At 44.9% G+C, this 22,086-nt stretch overlaps 1 protein-coding gene across 7 annotated transcripts in view; it reads right to left on the reverse strand.

The window, feature by feature from the left end:
• The window catches only part of mllt3 (MLLT3 super elongation complex subunit), a 164,820-nt gene that overhangs the window by 130,079 nt on the left and 12,655 nt on the right, over window positions 1-22,086 (reverse strand). Inside the window, exon 2 of one of the 7 annotated variants that reach the window (XM_038804629.1) lies at window positions 13,344-13,466. The exons of the other annotated variants lie outside the window; for them this stretch is intronic. The gene's annotated coding sequence lies outside the window, so the exon portion shown is untranslated. The remainder of the gene's footprint in view (window positions 1-13,343; window positions 13,467-22,086) is intronic. 7 annotated transcript variants of the gene reach the window in all.

Raw genomic sequence — 22,086 nt, forward strand, 5'->3', positions numbered from 1 at the left:
ACCCAGCCCCGACTCCAGTACCCTTGAGCTGCACGCTGGAAAATAAAATTGGCTACTCCTCACATCCTCAGTGCCAGCTGAGTACTAAATGACACCGATGTCATTTCTAACTGGGGATCCAGCTAATTCACAGGAGGCCGCTGCATTTGACTTCAATCTCACTAGTGAGATGGAAATGAATGCAAATGAAGGTTATTACGCGAGGCGTGATCCAGAACTCATCAGGCCGGTTAGATCACAAATTGATCGTGCCCGGCGCCAATCTCTACTTTGGCCTTCCTTCTATTTATCCCGGCACACTCAGATCCGCATCAGGTGCCACGCGGCGGTTAAATTGCTCCCATCAGCTCTCAGACTAAAACATTAAATTCAGTCCAATTTCCACAAACCGAAATGCATTAGCCCTGTTTGTTTAGGTGGGGAAAACCTTTTTGTGAAAGGTTTTAAAATTTCATACAAAATTAAAAAAAATACAAACAATAATCCTTAGCCAAATGCAAAACACCACAAATGACCCAAGAACAAAAGCCCCCCTTTCTCACTCAACCTTCCCCGCCCCCAACAAATTAGTACCCTACCACTTCCCGGCCCCTCTACCGTGCTCCAACAGCCCCTCTACCCTCCTCCAACAGCTAACAGTGGCCAGCTCTCAAAAATACAATGTAAATGGCCACCATCTCTGGTAGAACCTTTCCATTGACACCAACCCCTCTCTCTCCCCCCCCCCCCCCTTCCCCATAGAGGTGGATCAAGCCGACAGGTCGCTGAGGAAGAGGCCAAAAGGCGGGGTAGCAGCCAAGGGCAATGGGGGTACAATTGCATAGTTATCTGGACAAGAAAAATCTGTGGGCGAAGGAGACGAGGAAGTGCACATGGGAAGGGAATGTGATTCCAGGATCTGGCCAAGGAGCTGGTAAAGCACCAAACTGGGTTCAACAGGGTCAAAGCCGGCCTGTTGAACAAAGGAGTGAAATTTTGGGTGCCATATCCTGCCTGGTTGTGGGTCACATACCAGGGCTCACCGGGTTGAATGTTGTATCATATTTGATATCATGTTGGTTATTGGGGTTGTGGGTATAAGTGGGAATGTGGAGGAGCGGGTAAGAGTGATTGGGTCTGTTTGTGGGAAGGCACAGTCGCACAGTGGTTAGACTGTTGGTTCACAGCGCCAGGGTATCAGGTTTGATTCCCGGCTTGGGTCACTGTCAAGTCAGCACATTCTCCCCATGCCTCCTCCCACAAGTCCCGAAAGATGTGATGTGAGGTAATTTGGACATTCTGAATTCTCTTTTCGTGTACCCGAACAGGCGCCACTAACTTCATTGCAAAATATTTTTGAAAAATAGTGGTCGAACAAGCAATGCCCATATCCCAGGAATGAATGCAAGTCAGCTCACCCTCCTCCTAACAGCCTCCCTGAACAGGCGCTGGAATGTGGCGACTAGGGGCTTTTCACAGTAACTTAATTGAAGCCGACTCGTGACAATAAGCGATTTTCATTTCATTTCATTTTCAGTCAAACTACTCGCCAGCTGAGCAGTTTATGGCCCATTTATGGCCCGTTTCATGCAGACAGCTCACTGGCAGTAATCAAAATTAGTCTGAATCCAAAAACATGTTGGGCAACCCTACGCAGACTTCAAGGTCGTTATGGGGCTATGCCACCAAATTTACACTCGTTTTGGCTGGAAGTTGAATTCCCTCCACAACATGAAGGCTTCTTGTTCAAATCCTTAAAATAACAAAAAAAAAAATCACATACCTTGTAGGTGCTTCCCTGCCACATTACAGCATCATAACCTTACCAGAGCCATGTACTGAACGTGTATGTAACATCGTGGTATTTATATACAAGTAGTGTCACATGTGATCTCTTGCACCACATAAATACAAATGTGCACTTCAGTTTCAAAACTTTTAAAGATACCAAACTTATACTATATGGGACTTCGGCAGCACGGTAGCACAGTGGTTAGCACTGTGAATTCACAGCGCCAGGGTCTCAGGTTCGATTCCCTGCTGGGTCACTGTCTGTGCGGAGTCTGCACGTTCTCCCAGTGTCTGCGTGGGTTTCCTCCGGGTGCTCCGGTTTCCTCCCACAGTCCAAAGACATGCAGGTTAGGTGGATTGGCAATTATAAATTGCTCTTAGTGACCAAAAAGGTTCGGAGGGGTTATTGGGTTACGGGGATGGGGTGGAAGTGAGGGCTTAAGTGGATCGGTGCAGACTCGATGGGCCGAATGGCCTCCTTCTGCACTATGTTCTAACCTGTCTGACCTAAAAGGACATGTACCACTGGGTTTTTGCCTGAGGCTGCATGGAAACTAAAAGACAAATTGCATTACTAAACTATGACCCTGCTATGTCTTCAAATAATTCGGTAGAGGCCTGATGTCTGAGGAATGCATCCTATTTGAAGAATGAAGCAAACCTGGAAGGTAAAAGTTGTTTCATGATTTTGCATCCTTCACACCCTGCACTGCAGGGAGAGGAAACACCTGATGTTGAGAGAAATGTGGCAAAGGTAGGTAGATAGGTCATAGAATACAAAGCACATCTAGACAGTAATGTTCACTGAATGACTGAAAATGGTGTATTTTATCAATTGGAATTCAGTTTGAAGATTCTGAAGAAATCATAAAATGGCTGTTGTAATCCAAAATCGACATCCAGTTACTTCCTGCAAGACAGGTGAAGTGTTGGCTAGTGTAGACTTGAGAGATGAACAGACACTTCCAACACTGATGAAGGTTCAACTCAATTTTATTAACTACTTCTAACTAACTAACACACTATGACTGTGGGTCGAAATAATGCTAACTTAAACTAGAGACCTTAGTCTTGTCCGAACCAGTTGATTTTCTCAGCACGTGGTGCAAGTCTGTGCTGGGCTGGATGAGTTCTTGTTACACTCAGCGGCAGCACCCAGAATGATCGGGAACCATGGTGCCCTCTGCCGTTATAGTGTGTGTATTCTAACTGGTGATTAGCTGCGGTGTTTGTACATGTTGATTGGTCCCTGTGTGTGACCATCAGTGTGTGTCTGCACGATGATATGCTGGTGTATATTATGACAACGGTAGAGTGAAGAATGCACATTATCTATTTGGCTCTTCATTATTTTGTTGCCATCTTACTGTGGATTTTTCCACAAGAAACCAAAAATTCAGAGACCGATGAAACATTTCTGCAGAAGCATCTACATAGTGGAAAGGGAGTTCCAGTTCTGACTTCTGCTCAAGTAGAATAAACTGCTTGCCTCATTATACAAATTCCTACCTCTTTTTATGGAACAAGAAGAAATATACTCAAAATTAGTGGTACAACCATTATCTCAAAGACAATGAACATGAATGTAAAATATTGCATTGCAGTATTGTTAAGATTTCTTGGTTTGTATGAAATTGGTCAATGGCCATTTCGCCAATAATTAAAAACTTGTAGCTGCAACACAAACTCAAATAAAACAAGGATTTAAACCAATATGTAAGAATTTTGGAAGATACAAGTCCCTGTGAGAGGTTTTAAAACATGCACATTTTTCACGGGAACACTCCGATGGATAACACTAAAAAAAGAGTCTCCAAGGACTTCCGGTGGCGGCGATGACGTAGGAAGCCGCACATTTGGGAGCTCCCGTTTTAAACAGACTTTTCGGCTCTTTTTAGAGCCCAAAACGGACATTTTTCACGTCTCACGGTGGGAGAAGGTGTGCTGATCGACTTTCCCCGCAGTCCATGACTCGAACTCGGAGTGGAAAGGGGGAAAAAACGGCAGCAGCTCCCCAGAAAAAATGGGGGAAGGAATCCAAGATGGCGGCCGGCAGAGCTCCAGAGGAGTGGAAGCAATTGGCCCAGGAGCAGCAAGCTGTTCTCCTGCGCTGTTTTGCAGACTTCAAGGTTGAGGTACTGAGCTCTCTGCAGGAAACGAACAGAAGGCTCTTGGAGATTCAGACGACCCACGGTGCTGCCATGCAGGCGTTGCAGGCGTAGGCCGCTGAACGAGAGGAGGAGGCCGTGGTCCTCGTGAGTAAGGTGGAGGGACACGAGGCACTCCACAAGAAGTGGCAGGAACGCTTCAAGGAGCTTGATCACCGCATGAGGCGGAAAAATCTGCGGATCTTGGGCCTTGCGGAGGGGCTGGAGGGGTCGGACCTGACAACCTACGTGACTACGATGCTGAACTTGTTAGTGGGGGCCGGGTCTTTCCATCTGCCCTTGGAGCTGGAGGGAGCACACAGAGTACTGGCCAGGAGGCCTAAGGAGAACGAACCCGTGCGTGCGGTGCTGGTGAGGTTCCACCGGTTCAGTGATCGGGAGTGTGCGCTGCGCTGGGCCAAGAAGGTGAAGAGCAGCAATTGGGAGAATGGGGTAGTACGGATCTACCAGGATTGGAGTGCGGAGGTGGCTAAGCAGCGGTCCGGGTTTAATCGGACGAAAGAGGTGCTTTACAAGAAAAAGATAAAGTTCGGAATGCTGCAGCCTACGCGCCTGTGGGTAACTTATTCGGACCGGCACTATTATTTTGATTCCCCGGAGGAGGCGTGGGCCTTCGTGTGGACGGAGAAACTGAACTTGAACTAGGGGTTGGGGGGTCGGTTGTAATACTTTATTGCTGGATTCTGCTGTTGCTGTGTTCTCTTTTTTTGTATTGTTGCAATTTTGATATGGTTATTTATGGGGGTGTTGTTCTGTTATTTGTTTTTGCTGTGGGGCATTGTTTGAGTTCTGTATCTTACGGGGAGGGTTGGGGGGGTTTGTTGTATTCCATGTCGGGTTGGGGGTATGGAGTGGGGCTGGTATTTGGGAGCTGCGTCAGAAGGGTGTGGTGGGGCAGTGCGAAAGCGCGGGCTTTCCTCTGGTTTCCCGCGCTGCGGGGCTGGGAGGTGGAGACGATGACGGGGGGGAGGCGGGGCCTTAACTGATTCTTCCCCGCGCTGGAGCGGTGCCTGGAGGAGGGATAGATTGGGGGCTGATCCCACTTTGGGAGGGGTCGGGTTTTTGGCAGGAGTTTCCGGGGTCAGCAGAAGTTAGCTGACCCACGGAAGTACAATGGAGGACGGTGCGCGGCTAAGAAGGTTCCTAGCCTGGGGAAGAAGGGGGGGGGGGGGGGGGGGGGGGGGGGGGGAGAAGGGGACTACCGGTTTGCTGCTGGTAGGGTCAGGAGGGAGCTGGTGGGACAGAGGTGAGGTGTTGTCGCTGTGGGGACTGGGTCAGGCAGGGGGTGCTGGCCTGGGGCGTGCAGTCGACGGGCTATGGCTAGTCGAGGGGGGAGGGGGGCAGGACGCCCTCTGATTCAGTTGGTCACCTGGACTGCAAGAGGATTGAAAGGGCTGGTGAAGCGGTTGAGGGTACTTGCTCATCTGAAGGGGCTAAAGGCAGACGTGGCAATGCTTCAGGAGACCCACCTGAAGGTGGCGGACCAGGTCTGTCTGAGGAAGGGATGGGTGGGGCAGGTTTTCCACTCTGGGTTGGATGTGAAGAACCGGGGAGTGGCGATTCTGGTGGGGAAAAATGTGTCGTTTGAGGCATCGGAGGTGGCGGCGGATAAGGGGGGTAGGTATGTTATGGTTAGGGGCAGGCTACAAGGAGAGAAGGTGGTACTTGCTAGTGTATATGCCCCAAATATTGATGATGAGGGCTTTATGAGGCGTATGTTGGGACGGGTCCCGGATCTGGAGGCGGGAGGTCTGATCATTGGGGGGGACGACGACTTCAATACGGTGTTGGATCCTTCACTGGATCGGTCCAGCTCTAGGACGGGTAGGAGGCCAGCAGCGGCCAAGGTACTGAGAGGGTTTATGGACCAGATGGGTGGGGTGGATCCATGGAGGTTTGTAAGGCCAAGGGCACGGGAGTACTCTTTCTTCTCCCACGTACATAGGGTCTACTCTCGGATAGACTTCTTCGTGGTGAGTAGGGGGCTGATTCCGAGAGTGGAGGAGGCCGAGTATTCGGCCATTGCAATCTCCGACCATGCTCCGCAATGGATAGAGTTGGAGATGGGGGAGGTGCGGGACCAGCGCCCGTTGTGGCGGTTGGATGTGGGTTGTTGGCGGAGGAGGTGGTGTGTTGGAGGGTCCGGGCAAGTATTGAGGGGTACCTCAAGGTGAATTATACGGGGGAGGTTCAGGTCGGGGTTGTCTGGGAAGCCCTGAAGGCAGTGATTCGTGGGGAGCTAATATCCATCCGGGCACACAGGGAGAGGAGCGAGAGGGATAGACTGGTGGGAAAGATGCTGGTGGTAGACAGGAGGTACGCAGAGGCACCAGAGGAGGGACTGTTGGGGGAGAGGCACAGCCTACAGGCTAAATTTGATTTGCTGACCACTAGAAAGGCGGAGGCACAGTGGAGGAAGGCACAAGAGGCAGTATATGAACATGGTGAAAAGGCGAGTAGGATGCTGGCTCATCAGCTCCGCAAGCGGGATGCAGCTAAGGAAATTGCTGGAGCGAGAGACAAGAGTGGGAATGTGGTGCGGAAGGGGGTAGAGGTGAATGAGGTCTTCAAGGACTTTTACGGGGAACTGTACTGGTCGGAGCCAACGGTGGAGAGGAGGGGAATGGAGAGGTTCCTCGACGGGCTTTCTTTCCTGAAGGTGCAGGAGGAGCAGGTGGAGGGGCTGGGTGCGCCGATTGAGCTGGAGGAGCTAGTTAAGGGGATCGGGCAGATGCAGTCAGGGAAGGCGCCGAGGCCGGATGGGTTCCCGGTGGAATTTTATAAAAAGTTTGTGGACCTAGTGGGCCCCTTGCTGGTGCGGACACTTAATGAAGCGTGGGAAGGGGGGACTTTGACCCCGACGATGTCGCGGGCGCTGATCTCGTTAATTTTAAAGAGGGACAAGGACCCCCAGCAGTGTGGTTCATACAGGCCCATATCTCTCCTCAACGTAGATGCCAAGGTGCTGGCAAAAATCCTGGCCACCAGGATAGAGGACTGTGTGCCAGGGGTTGTACACGAGGACCAGACAGGTTTTGTGAAGGGAAGGCAGCTGAACACGAATGTGCGGAGATTGTTGAATGTCATCATGATGCCGGCGATTGAGGGGGAGGCAGAGATAGTGGTGGCGCTGGATGCGGAGAAGGCCTTCGATAGAGTGGAGTGGGGGTACTTATAGGAGGTGTTGGGGAGGTTTGGATTTGGTGAAGGGTTTATTAGATGGGTAAGGCTGCTATACGAGGCCCCGATGGCATGCGTGGCCACGAATGGGAGGAGGTCAGAGTACTTCCGGCTTTACCGAGGGACCAGGCAGGGTTGCCCCCTGTCCCCCTTGTTGTTTGCACTGGCAATCGAGCCGCTGGCGATGGTGTTGAGGGATTCAGAGAGGTGGAGAGGTTTGGTGCGAGGTGGGGAGGAACATAGGTGTCGTTGTATGCCGATGACCTGTTACTGTATGTGGCGGACCCGGTGGGAGGGATGCCGGGGGTGATGGAGCTGCTAGCTGAGTTTGGGACCTTTTCAGGTTATAAACTAAATTTAGGCAAGAGTGAGGTGTTTGTGGTGCACCCTGGAGACCAGGAGGAAGGAATTGGTAGGCTCCCGCTTAGGCGGGCAGGGGAGAGCTTTAGGTACCTGGAGGTTCAGGTGGCCAGGGACTGGGGAACTCTCCACAAACATAATTTCACCAGACTTGTAGATCAGATGGAGGAGGAGTTTAAGAGGTGGGACATGCTGCCACTGTCGTTGGTGGGGAGGGTACAGTCAGTCAAAATGACGGTGCTTCCGAGGTTCTTGTTCCTCTTTCAATGCCTGCCCATCTTTATCCCCAGGGCCTTCTTTAGGAGAGTGACTAGCAGTATTTTGAGCTTTGTGTGGGCACATTGGACTCCGAGAGTGAAGAGGGTGTTCCTGGAGCGAGGGAGGGATAGAGGCGGGCTGGCGCTGCCCAACCTTTTGGGGTACTATTGGACGGCCAATGTGTCAATGGTGCGTAAATGGGTGATGGAGGGGGGAGGGGCGGCATGGAAAAGAATGGAGATGGCATCATGTAGAGGTACGAGCCTGGGTGCCATGGCAACGGCGCCGTTGCCGCTCTCCCCTAAGAGGTATACCACGAGCCCGGTGGTGGCGGCGACCCTAAGAATCTGGGGACAGTGGAGACGGCATAGGGGGGAAACAGGGGGCTCGATGGAGGCTCCATTGGGTGGCAATCATCGGTTCATCCCAGGGAACAAGGATGGGGGATTTAGGAGGTGGCAAAGGGTGGGCATCAGTAAATTGAGGGACCTGTTTATTGGCGGGAGGTTTGCGGACCTGGGGGAACTGGAGGATAAATTTGGGCTCCCCCAAGGGAACATGTTCAGATACTTGCAGGTAAAGGCGTTTGCTAGGCGACAGGTAGAGGGATTCCCTTTGCTGCCCTCGCGGGGGACGATGGACAGAGTGCTTTCGGGGGTGTGGGTCGGAGAGGGGAAGGTGTCTGACATCTATAAGGTAATGCAGGAGGTGGAGTCGTCGTCAGTGGAGGAGCTGAAGGCTAAATGGGAGGAGGAACTCAGGGAGCAGATAGAGGACGGGACTTGGGCGGATGCCTTGGAGAGTCAACTCTTCCTCCTCATGTGCGAGGCTTAGTCTCATCCAATTTAAGGTGCTGCACCGGGCCCACATGTCCGGGACTAGGATGAGTAGGTTCTTTGGGGGTGAGGACAGGTGCACCAGATGTTCGGGGAGTCCAGCGAACCACGCCCATATGTTCTGGGCATGCCCGGCACTGGAAGAATTCTGGAAGGGGGTGGCGGGGATGGTGTCGAGGGTGGTTGGATCCAGGGTCAAACCAGGGTGGGGACTCGCGATTTTTGGAGTTACGGTAGAGCCGGGAGTGCAGGAGGCGAAAGAGGCCGGTGTCCTGGCCTTTGCGACCCTAGTAGCCCGACGAAGGATCGTGCTGCAGTGGAAAGATGCGAGGCCCCCAAGTGTGGAGACCTGGATCAGTGACATGGCGGGATTTATAAAATTGGAGAGAGTCAAATTTGCCCTGAGGGGATCAATACAAGGGTTCTATAAACGATGGCAGCCTTTTCTGGACTTCCTGGCTCAAAGATAGGTATCTTGGTCAATAGCAGCAGCAACCCGGGGAGGGAAGTGTTCCTTATTGTAGTTTCTATTATGTAACTTAATATTGTGTTAATTTGCGTTGTTAATATGCTGTGTTGTTCATGGAGGTGGGGTGAATGTTTATGATTGCTAATATTATTGTTATTTTTGGTATTTTATTATGGTTCGTCGTTGTTGTATAAATTCAAAATTTTTCAATAAAAATTATTTTTTTAAAAAGTCTCCAAGGTAATCTTTCAATAACAAGTGTGGTGTTCTTTAGTAATCATATATAAATTAATCAAAATGTCTTTAAATCCATTTGATATTTGACCCTACCAACATGGCTCTGTGTATCTTGGAAACATCGGAGGTCAAAAGAGCTGTATGAAACACTTCATTCTAAAAGTGAAAATGACGGTCGTCTGAAGAGAGCGTGTCTCTTGAGAAGCACAAACCCGTGAAATGGTCCTGATCTTTCACTTGGGGTGGACTCATTTGATTGGCATTCCATGATGCCCAACTGGCATGGGTCGCTTTCATGTATTGTACTCAAATATAATTGTCAAAAAAATAGTTTAGGCATTCATTATGGGTGCACTTTGCGAATCCTTGACAAAACTGGCAAGTTACAGCACCGTGTCTAAAAAAAGAAACCTTTTATTCAACACAAAGTTGCAGCAATTGAGAATGGATTATTGCATTTTCCGTCGTATTTAAAGTTGTTGGCAGATGTTGGTATTGGCACTTACTTTATGGGTGTATTACATGGGTCAGTGCCATACAGTAAACACATGCCAGCTGGGACAAAGTCTGATAAAATTCAGCTTGGTGCTTTGCATTCAACTGCTCATTTGTTTTTGTCTGCTTCATTTGTTCTCTACATCATTTTTGAGCACAGGGATTAGTCATTGGTATTGTGATATGACCCCCAAAAATAAAGCACAATATTTATTTTATGCTTTTCTGCAATAGTACAGCCTGATTTCCTAGATAAATGGAAACTGGAATAGTATCAGTTTCCTAAAAACGTGAAAGAACCACATCAGCTTAGAAAGAAAATCTAGCACAACGCAACTGCATGTGTATTTTTAAATGCACTGTTTCTCCACAATCTTTGAAGCTAAACTGTACTCTCAATGTGAGCTGGATGCTGAAGGATAGTTCCCCAAGCCAATTATTGTGACAGGGTGGGAACCTACTCAAATGGCAATTCTGGATTTCTTGGGGCGCCCTACACAGAATTGAAATTACTCAATCATCAAGCATTGGTGTTATATGCGGTGTCCCCTACAATCACGATTTGCCTATAATAGAGCCACGGATGTGGTATATTTACCAGTTTATAGCATTTGCTCTGGTTTCCTCCCACAGTCAAAAGATGTGCAAGTTAGGTGGATTGGCCAGGATCAATGTGCAGGATTACAGGGATAGGGCGGGGGAGTGGTCCTGGGTAGAGTGCTCTTTTGGAGGCACAGTGTAGCTTCAATGGGCATCGTTCTGCACTGTAGGGATTCTATGGACTTTTAACCAAGGGTGCAAAAGTCAGTCCCAAAAAATAAGTGTGGCGCATATAAAGGTTTTCTTAGACTATGAAATCAGTAAGATTAGAGAACAGATTTACTACAGAAATCTTTCAGAACATTGGTCTGCCTTAGAGTAGCTGTGTATCCTCTGCAATAGAGTAGCTGTATATCTACCAATCTCATAATAAGTGGTATGACTCCAGCACCAATGTACTCCTTTTTCTATTAGGCTCATCAAAACTCAAATGAAGCTTTGATATTCAAAAGGATGACATTTTCTGAACTTGAGAAACGGCAACGCACGTGACAACTGCAAAAGGTACAAACTGAAATGGTCAACTACACCAAACTGCTCAACTTTTATCGTCATTTACTTCCAGTCCACAGTGTGTGTTCACATTAAGTTGCCCAAGGCCAACAAAGTTGCAGCAACTGCAGTCAACACAACTGCATAATATTTGTTGTTTCCCCTGATATCAAAGTGCAAGTCAAAAAGCATCTCTTTTATTTATGTAATATTTACAATATGGTTTGTGGGAGCAGAATGAGCAGATGGGTCGAGCTTATTTTCCATCAGGTGATAGGCTCCCAACAATAACTAATGTCACCTCAGTTGGGGAAAAAACAGTTGCAGCCAGCCATTTGAAAAACAAACTGCTTTACCCAGAAAAGCCTGCAATCAATTTCATTAGCTAAATTGACACCTTAAATTAATAGTCTCTCCACATGGGCAGGAAGCTGCAACAATAAGGGTGGTAAATCTCAAATGATGCCTGAACAATTCTCCAACCCTTTTACTGTCTTCCTCATTACTATCTGAAACCAGACAGTAGGTCACGCAGCCCAAGCTGAGATATCATGAAGCTGTGTATTCACTGATGACTGTAAGGTATTTATTTATGTGAATGGGAACCTACTCAAATGGCAATTCTGGAGTGAAGGGATACTTTGTCCTTGCTTAGATGCTCAGGTAGCAGGATATGTAGTTCCAAGCAAGTCTGCTAACCTCAATTTAGAAGACATGTAATGTTACATTGTGCAGACACAAATTACCACATAAATGCACTACATAGTCCACTCCACCATCAGGTGATACAAAATGGTGTACACCATCCAGAACCTAATCCAAGCCGTGATTACATGGCAGTCAGATATTTTTCCTCGACTGCAAAAAAAGAAATGCTTTGAACAAAACCAGTGTTAATTTCTCTGCAACAGTTCACAATCGTGGTTGGAACACAATGCCACTGGCTTTCATCCAAAAGTCAAACGATTCCAGTTCCAAAAATATGTAGTATGAGTATACAGACTGTAAATGAGGATCATAATGATCCTTCAAATTATTGAACTTACAAGTAATTTAACTTTACTCGAGGAAGTTTCTTTGATCAGTTTTGAAGTGTTTTATTTTAATCTGGTTACTGCACGTTTGAAGTTGTATAATTTTCTTGTAACAAAAAAAGTAAAAAAAACTTTTATATTGGATAATTCCACATCCTAGAACCTTTATTTCACAGATAGTACCTGTGCACAATTTGATATCCAGATAAATCTGTATAAAAATAACATTTACGTAGATGAGTTGAGTTTGTGTCCTTGTGCATTCTCTCAATTGGGATCATCTGGCCTACTGTGAGAGAGAGAACCATTTTCTCTCCTCTTGGGGTTCACTTATTGCCTTGTAGCTGTCCTGGTTTACAACTCTTCGGTTGCATGATTTTAAAAAGCTGAGTGACTGGTGTGAAGGGAGAGGGGTCGGTGGAGGGCAGTTTTAAACATTGTCACTCAATGAAACAGTAGTCTGGAATTTTAAATATGGATGTCAACCCCAGATTTCAGAGGTTCAAAACTTCTCTGTGCATCTTTAACCAAAGTTTCAAATCTTTAGCTAACTGTTTAACCACAGGCAAGGCGAGAGAGAACAGGGCTGTATGAAAAACTCTATATGGGCAAGCATTAAAACAGTGCTTTAAACAGCACTGAATATTTACTCCCATTCTTCAGCACAAAATGAAAAATAATTCTCAAAATGAAATCTGGATACTATTAACCGAAGCAGGTTTGAAAGATGCCATTCATAATAAAATATCAGCACTAAATATGTATCATTCTAATAGTACTGGCAGGAACCCGAGTAAGTTGAAGTCCACTGGTTTTGATTAGAACTGACATTTACATCCAAGCTTAAATGGTTTCAATCTGCCTACAGGATGTGGGCATTTTTAAGATGGACTCACTGTATCTGAATCAAGGGAGTTTGAAATATTTATACTTCAAACCGGTTTGTCCACTTAAAATCATTGTTTAAAAACCAAGTCACCAGATGTCAAGGGGGTTCCTCAAGCTCATACATCTGTGCCTGAAGCTTTGTTACATTACAAAAGCGAGCAACATTTTCTGTAACATTATTTCTTTTGATAATTTGGTACATCTTCACGAAATTAGGTCAGAAGCCCCGAAAGAGAGCATCAAAACCCTGTAGAATGATCCTCTGCAACCCACCCCACAATTACACAGAAAAAGTTTTAAAACGATTGGGTTCACCGAACACACGTTTAAAAAAAAACCAAGTCATCATTTCTTCTTACCAAGAGTATCAGAGCATATAATTACAAGTGCAGTCAGATTTCTCGAGCTCGTGACCACATGAGAACTGCTAGTTAATTTTTCAGTAATTTAATCCCACAGCCTACAGTTAAATTCGAAAGATTCAAATCTCTACATTAAGTAGAAGGGAGGTTAGTTTTTGACTTTGCATTCCCCAACGCAGAAAAACGTAGCTCACCGTGAACATATATCGGATATGCAGCCACTTGTGTGCATGACCTGCCGACCACAATGGTTGGAAAATCATGAGACTATGTCCCCGATTTTCTTGCACCCACTTCCAGCAGGCAATGTTTTCACTCTGCAGCACAAAGTCAGAAAATTACTCTTGTATGTTAATTATATTCCAATTTCATGAAGCATTCAAGTCAGAACATTTGTTGGCTGTTTGCAGTGCAAAGTTGTTCTTGAAAAAACAGAATAAACTTTATACAAGCCTGCAGTAAATGTAGCTTGTTAAGCTTTTTCACCAGAAATAAAAATTTAGGCATCAATGCTTGTATTTCAAATAAAATGTTTATACAAAGTTAAAAGCAGGTCCAAGTTGCTCTTTGGGTCATGTATTTATTTCCCAGTGCAAAACAGCCATATACCAATAGAGACTCAATCAGTATAATACGTTGAGATAAGAGTATGGTGCTGCAATTGGAAAATTTGTACTTGCCATGCGGAAGTGTCCGAACAGGTCCATTTCCTCAAACTGAACTTAAATTCTTGTCCAAGTTCATACGTGTAGAAGGATCACAGGGATAAGGCTACCAGAAAGTAGTCTGCAATTGTGGCATTTGCACTTTCAATGGATAAATAAAAGTTAAGGAAAAGAAACAGCGCTGATGGGGTGGGTGGATGCTTTGGGGAGTTGTTGAAACAAATGTTAAGGAGTTACAGTGTGACATAAAATTCTCCATTTAATCCCTGCACTAACGTCTAGCAAGTGTGCAGGAAATGTCCAATTTTCATTGTATATGATCATTATCAAACTTCAAGTTAAAAAGTTTAATTTGGATATTTCATATGCATTCACGGAGTACAAATTATTAACCGGATTTGAATGCTGATGCAGTCGGACAGTGGAATTGACTCCGAGTGTGAACCAAACACCAAATTCATCAAGTTGATAAATGAGCATTAAGATGAATCAAAGATCACCAAAACTGATTTCAGCAACTGCATAGACCTGCAAGAACATTATTCACGGCACCCTATGCTGCTCTTGCTCATATATTTGCTTTGTTTGGCCCCTTGTTCCACACTGCAACCAATCACTGTTTGTCGATGTAACATTTGTCAATGTTCTCATTTGATTATTCTTTGTCTACTATGTACATACTGTGTACGTTCCCTCGGCCGCAGAAAATTACTTTTCACTGTACTTCGGTACATGTGACAATAAATCAAATCATTACAGTGCAAAAGGAGGCCATTCGGCCCATCTAGTCTGCACCGACCCACTGAACAAGCACGATATCTAGGCATAGCCCCGCATCCCCACCTCGGAGAAATTTAGCATGGCCAATCCACTGACCTACACATCTTTGAATTGTGGGAGGAAACCGGAGCACCCAGAGGAAACCCACGTGGACACTGGATCCACACAATCACCCGAGGCCGGAATCGAATCTGGGACCCTGGCCTTCTGAGGCAGCAGTGCTAACCACTGTGCCACCATACCACCCACTATTAGTTAAAATTAAATCCCACTTCTAGACACCATTAGCACGAAAGAAAATATGGTTGGTGTAGAAAATTTACTTTTGACACAAGGCTTTATTTTTTGTTTTGTACAAGTTACCCTGTAACCTCATTTTCCATGAATGCAGCATCATTGGCACTGACATCACGTGTCCAGCTGAGATTGGTCATAAAGCCCTAATTGCAGTAGTCACTCGTGATCCTACTGTAACCAGAGATAGGTTGAACTAAATGGTTTTAGTGAAAAGTAAATCAAACTCGATCACCTGCTCTCTGAGTTCTAACTAACCTGTGCGTTTCTAGCTTTTTCTGTCTATTAATGAACAGATTTATTTAGTTGTACAAATAAATCTAATAGAACTCTGATGTTCATCTAATTAATGATTACAGGTTAAAATAATGTCAGTGAAAAAATTAACAACCCTTTTCCAATTACAATGATCACTAACATGATCTAATCTACCATCCTCTGTTTCTCTCCTCCTCAAGGCACTAACTTGCTTGAGGATACAATTCCACCAGTGCCACCAGCTCTCCAATTGTCAACCAAGAATCCTTTTGTCACAAGTAAATTTGAGACAGACCTGATGACTACACAATGCACTCTAGAATGGAGTGCAATGAGAAGCAGGAATGGGTTGATGTGTATCCCACTGCCCCATACCGAAATCCGTCAGCCGCACACAGATCAAAGATCAGATCATAAACCTTCCTCATCTGTGGGGCTCACTACTCCATCACATTAAATTCTAGTCAAATCCCCCCACCAATATCTATATTGGTACTAAACCCAAAAAGGCAATTTAGAAAGCTAAAGCCATTCTACTGGAGTAACTTTACAAAAATATATTGAATTTGCACCACTGCAAACTTTGATGTCAAGACCCGACGTTAAATTGATTTCAGGCAATTTAATATTGTGCCTTGACACCAAAGGCTGAAGTGGTGCAAATTCAATGGACACTAGACATGCAGTGTGAATGGAATCTGACAAGAATAGGGATAGTTTCAATCTGATTCCTCGTGAAGAAAGTCACAATACAACATTTGTAAAACCTGGCACTGAGAATATTCCCCTAATTTCTTTCAACTACATGTGCAATGGTGCACAAGAAGAAGCTTGATCTTCCAGCTAGCTGTGCTACACTGAACAGGAATGGCTCCATGTTAAAAATCATTGTGAGGGGAAGAGGAAAACATCAAACCTGCAAAATTGTGCAATAAAATGTGTCGCTGAATGAAGTGATGTATCAACAACAATGTTAAATCAGGTCATCACACTTGGAACAGGCATCAGCATTATTTCTGTCACCTCCATGGATCATTATTTTAAAAGACAAGTGTTTACCCTCACCAGTTTTTTAAACTGGTGATCTATTATGAGAAAACATCAATTTACATTCAGGACATATATGACAGAGGTATGTATGGCCTAGTGGGCAAAAATGGAGTGTAGTTAAAAAGTAATGCATATCAGCAAGTCTCAGGTTTGCACTAGTCCTCAGAAGACAACAGAGCAGATTCTGGAGCTAGATTAGTGTACTGGGTTAGTGAGAAACATTGAAAGAAAACATACAAGCCTCTTTTTTTGATTGCTATCTATATCCATGTACAAAAGAGTACATAATTCAAAAGCAATTTCAGGAAAATAAAGGTTTCCTAGAAAACGTGATTGTTTGACATGTATTTTGAATAGCCGAAAAGGTTGAATGGAGACTAAAACATTGGCACCCCGTAATGTGGTGAATGGCATGTGACTACTACTGGATGATTGTGCAAGGAGAGAAAGAGGATTGGCTGTGATGGTCTCAACTGCTGAATATTCTGCCAGCACTTGCCATCTAGTCCCGGTTCATGCGTTGAGCTCAGTGAAATACTGGAGGTTCTGCCATTCTTACACCACTCTACCTCGCTCACCCCACATCCTCGAAAAAAAAAGACCGAGACAACTGAGCGGGTAAAATAAATTGCATTCTCATCAGGGGACAGAAAACTAAAGTCATCAGGCAATACAAAATCCAGCCTCATTCTTCTAATGTCAGTTCTGCAGAGGTTGTCACTCTGAAAATCAGGACACCTGTCTAAATCGAGTTTGTTGCTGCTTTAACAGGTTTCCACAGTATTCATCTGCCAGTGTGTAAAAACAAACAGGAATACCACCCCCAGTTGGGAGTTGCAAGATCATAGAGTTGAGACTGAATAAACTGCTGGTCCTTGGTAGTTAACAATTTGTTACTGCCCATTTGGTGAAACGTATGTCAGCAAGATTGATATTTTGAATGATCAGATGTGTCTAAAGACCAGCTTAAAATTCAGACTCCCGAGGTCTGAACAACACAACTCGTGTTGAAAAAGTTGTACATTAACAAGTTGTATTGTTTGCACTTGTATTCAGCAATTAAAAAAAATACATTGCCTGGTTTAACAAATGCCATTTGAAAAACTAGAATTCCATTTGTTTTACTCTGGTGAACAAAACACAAAAAACAAACGTTGGGAACCAAAGAACAAACACAATCGTGCAATTCAAACACGGGCACAGCTTTGCTGCCATTTGAATCCAACTGCCAATGCATTTAAAATGATTTTTGGACTAAAACAAAAGCAGAGAAACTTATCCTAGAATAGTTGCTGTAGAATACAACACATTATCTTGCAGCAGTTATAAATTGCTGTTGCTCATTATCTGGAAGAGCTATTTATGTTTGAGTTGCTCTAGATCACAACACAATGGAGTTAAGGATACCTGGGATAATGTACATTCTATTCTGATAACAGCTAGTTTTAGCAAGTGGCTTAGGGCAGTCTTGTTCAAACTTGTTTTCCGGGGACCCATTTTTACCAACCGATCAAACTTCGTGACCAACGCAAGCCGACCTTCGCGACCCACCATTTTCTCTTACCTTTAATGTGAGAAGTGAGCCTGCTTGGTCCTCACGATCTCACTCCAATCAGGTTCACAGGAGGAGAGGGCTCGGCACATAATTAGGTGCAGGATTCAGACGGCTTTGTGCCATCTTCATCTTGTGAGGACGTAAAATCCAATCGCACATGTAGGTCATTGTGAAGGACAAAAGCTGCAAAGTGCTCATTTTACTCCGTACCAGATACTCCTTGGAGGGGCTACTCCAGAATGCTGACAGTTTCAATTAACTTTTGCTGTGTTTTTAATGTGCTGTCAATGCGGAGGTGCAGAAGTTCAGTCAGCTTCATTTGGAGTCAGGCTGGCCAGTCCATTGACAGTTTCCTTACTAATGCTGCTCCTTCACCCCTCCGATGGGGTCTGGCCTGCAATCGGGGCCCATTGATTGGTGGGCCGGCATCCCCCCCCCCCCCCCCCCCCGGGCCTACTTTCTGGCGCGGCCGGTCCCTGAACACTGACCCCATGTTGAGTCAGGACCGGTGCGCGTAAGAAGTTCCCCATGCATGCGCAAAATGCCGCGGCCCAACTGCACATGCGCAGGATTGAGCTGGCCCAACTGCGCATTCGCGGGTTGGCATGGCACCCATTTGGCACCATGAAAGGAGGCTGGAGCGGCGTGAACCGCTCCAGCGCCATGCTGGGCCCCTGTGGGGGCCAGAATCGTACGCAACCGGGCCCGGTTCGCGCCGTTGTGAAACCCGATGCCGTTCATGACGTCGCGAATTCTTGGCCCGTTATTGGAGAATCTCCACCCCAAATTTTAGCGATTTGACAATGCAGGCACTGGTAATTGGAAAAGAAAATAGGCACCTGGTAGTGAAGCAGAAAGCAAAGTCCAGTGCAAACATGTGCAGGATTTCACTGCTGACAACGAGGTTCAGCTAACAGGACGATTCAAATTCTAAAACACAAGATCACAAACTGTGGAAACACAGCTGGTAACTGCAACCTGACAACTATTTGGAAAATTGAGATTATATCTTACAAAAGGGACTAACTGAAACTCAAACAAACATTTAATAATATTATAATCTTTATTAGTGTCACAAGTATGCTTACATTAACACTGCAATGAAGTTACTGTGAAAATCCCCTTTAAAAAGCCAACAGGTCTTACAGAATATAGCTATCGGTATCAAACAACCAATTATGAAGTATTTTTGCTGTCATGACATGGTAAAGGTTCTATTTCCCACTACAACATTGTGCCACATAAAATTCAAGTCAATGAAAATATTACTCCCAAGCTCATTGCAGCTTCGAGGTAATGGTTTTGTATTCACATATAAAAATCTGAAACCATTGTCATTTGAGACGACTGCATCAATGAGCTGTGACTTTTGCACTCCAGATGTTCACTGTCCTACAAACAAGTTAGAAATGTTACAAGAATAAGTTTTTGCAGCAGCTCATGATTTGAGGAAGTGACCCAGCAGCAGACAGCCTTATTAACTATGCTTCAATAAACTACTTCCTGAGAAGGCCTTTCATTGAGAAAACCATATAAGAATTTGCATTTATGGTGCAGTTCCTGTTTACACGTTCTTTCCAGCTCCCTTAGCTTTCCCATTTCTTTTTTTTTGTTTCTTGCTAGCAGCACCAACCTGTCACTTCAAAGCCATCCTTTGTGCTCCACCTATAGAAGTTAGGTATGATTTCTGGCAAGTCATAAAACAATTACTGCCAAATTCTTGGATTCTCTTTGATTTCTGGGCTTGCCTTAAGGTTCAAAGCAATTGGTGAGCTCTAACCTCAACATGCGATGCTGGGCATACCAATTCTTCAACATGTTTTTTGACAGATTTAAAGATAAATTCTTCTTCAAATTACTACACTTGGGAAAGACCTAAACCTGCATTCCCAATATGTAAAGCGATTTAAAATTAATAAGCTTACGTGTGCAAGTTGCAAACTTTTCCAACAAAGAATTTAAAGATCCTTTCACTTTCAGCCAAAAAGTGACAATTATTTGAAACTAAAAATCACAATAGCAACAGTTAGTTTGAGTTTTGAAAAACACACAGGTAATTATGTAACAAAATCACAGATCATACATGTATGCTGCACAGAATACTCAACTTAAAAAAGAAACAACTTTAGGCTGTAAGCTATCCAAGGATCAGCTAGATGTGGACACGCACAATTATACAATTGCTCAGTGCAGCATACTATTAACATACTGCATTATTTCAACTATTTAGGTCAACTTGCCCCCATGTAAACCAGGATGTAGTTGTTGTCTAATGTAAACCGGTTATTGCTGTGGGGAGATGGGATAGGGAAAAACAACTTAAAATGGAGAAGCACAAATGCTGGCCACAAACCAGTTCCATTTTATTTTTGTAGCTGCACCACTAAAAAAAAATAGAATTCTTGAAATTCTGTATATTGGAGGACCCACATAAGTAAGTAACTTTAAACTTGTATGCACATACACGTCTGTGCTAGTTAGAATGCAGAATTAACGAGAAAAAAGCTGCCGTATAGATCCAGTAAAAACTAAATTATAGCATTCCAATTAATTCAAACTGCTCCTGTTATTTTTGCTTTGGAACAGCCATCATCATTGCTATAACGTAGAAAATACAACAGCCAATTTGCACTCAGCAAGGTCCCACCAACAGCATGTGGTAATGACCAGATAATCTGTTTCTTGAGACTTGAGTATTTGAACAAAACAAACTAACAAAGCAGAAACCAGTTTCTCCTTGATGTAAGTGCAAAAGTTTATCATGGAGAATTCCTTCAGATGAACTACCATGTTTCACGTACTTTCCAACAGGTTTATTTTTTTTTTTAAACTTGCATTTCCAAAGCCCTTTTCCTCGTCTTTGAATAGCCTGCAATGCTAGACAATTATTTTTCTAGAACAAACACAGCAGGATTCCAGAATAACCACCAAATGACAGTGAATGGTGGTAGACAACTCACTGGACTGCATAATATCTCCACCCTCAAAAATGGAGAGCCCAGCACATCAGTGCAAAAGCTGAGGATGAGCATTTGCAGCAGCCTTTAGCCATAAGTATCGAGTGGATGATCCATCCAGTCCTCGTCCCACCATCAGATCCAGTCTTCAGCCAAATTAATTCACTCCAGGTGATAACAAGGAACTGTTGGAGGCACTGGATACTACAAAGACTATTTGTCCTGACAACATTCCAGCAATAGAACTTTCCATGTCCCTGGACGAGCTGTTCCAGTACAGCTATAACACTGGCAATGTCCTGTATCGAGAAACTGGCGAAATCCAATCCAGGAAATTATCACCCCCATCAGTCTACTCCATCAGAAGGGATCATGCTCATCAATAACCTGCTCAATGTCGCTCAGTTTGGGTTCTGCCAGGTTCGCTCAGCTCCTGACCTCATTACAGCCCTTGAACAAACAAGAACTGAACTCCAGAGGCGAGGTAAGAATGACTACCCTGGACATCAAGGCAGCATTTGATAGAGTATGACATCAAGGAGCACCAGCAAAGTGTCAATGGGAACCAGGAGAAAACTCTCCAAAGGGTTGGAGTCAGACCTGACACAAAAATAAGATGGCTGTGGTTACTGGAAGTCAAACATCTCAGTTCCAGGACATCACCACTGGAGTTTCTCAGGGTAGCCCAGTAGGCCCTGCCATCTTCAGCTGCTTCAATTACCTTTCTTGCACCATAAGAGCAAAAGTGGGGATTTTTGCTGATAATTGCATAATGTTCAGCACCATTTGCAACTCCTCAGACCTGAGGCTGTTCATGCCCATATGCAGCAAGATCTGGTCAATATCCAGGCTTGGGCTGACAAGGGGTAAGTTACATTTGTGCAACACAAGTTCCAGGCAATGACCATCTCTAACAAGAGAGGATCTAATCATTGCCTCTCAACATTCAATGGCATGACCATCTCTGAATCCCCACTATCAACGTCTTCAGGGTTACCATGGACCAGAAACTGAACTGGACCAACCATATAAATACTGTGTCCACAAGTGCACGTCAGAGTTGAGTAATTCACTTCCTGACTGCCCAAAGTCTGTCCACCATCTGCAAGGCACAAGTCAGGAATGTAATGTAATACTGTCCACTTGCCTGGATGAATGCAGCTCCAACAGCACTCATGAAGCTTGACAACATATAGGACAAAGCAAAGCAACATGCTTGATTGGCAACCCTTCCACAAACATTCAGTCCCTCCACCACTGGCACACAGTGGCAGCCATGTGTACCATCTATAAGATGCACTGCAAGAACTCACCGAGGCTCCTTAGGCAACACCTCAAACCCTGACCGCTACCATCTGAACAAGGATGACAGACACAC

Source organism: Scyliorhinus canicula, chromosome 8 (assembly GCF_902713615.1).
Source record: "Scyliorhinus canicula chromosome 8, sScyCan1.1, whole genome shotgun sequence".
Taxonomy (NCBI): domain Eukaryota; kingdom Metazoa; phylum Chordata; class Chondrichthyes; order Carcharhiniformes; family Scyliorhinidae; genus Scyliorhinus; species Scyliorhinus canicula.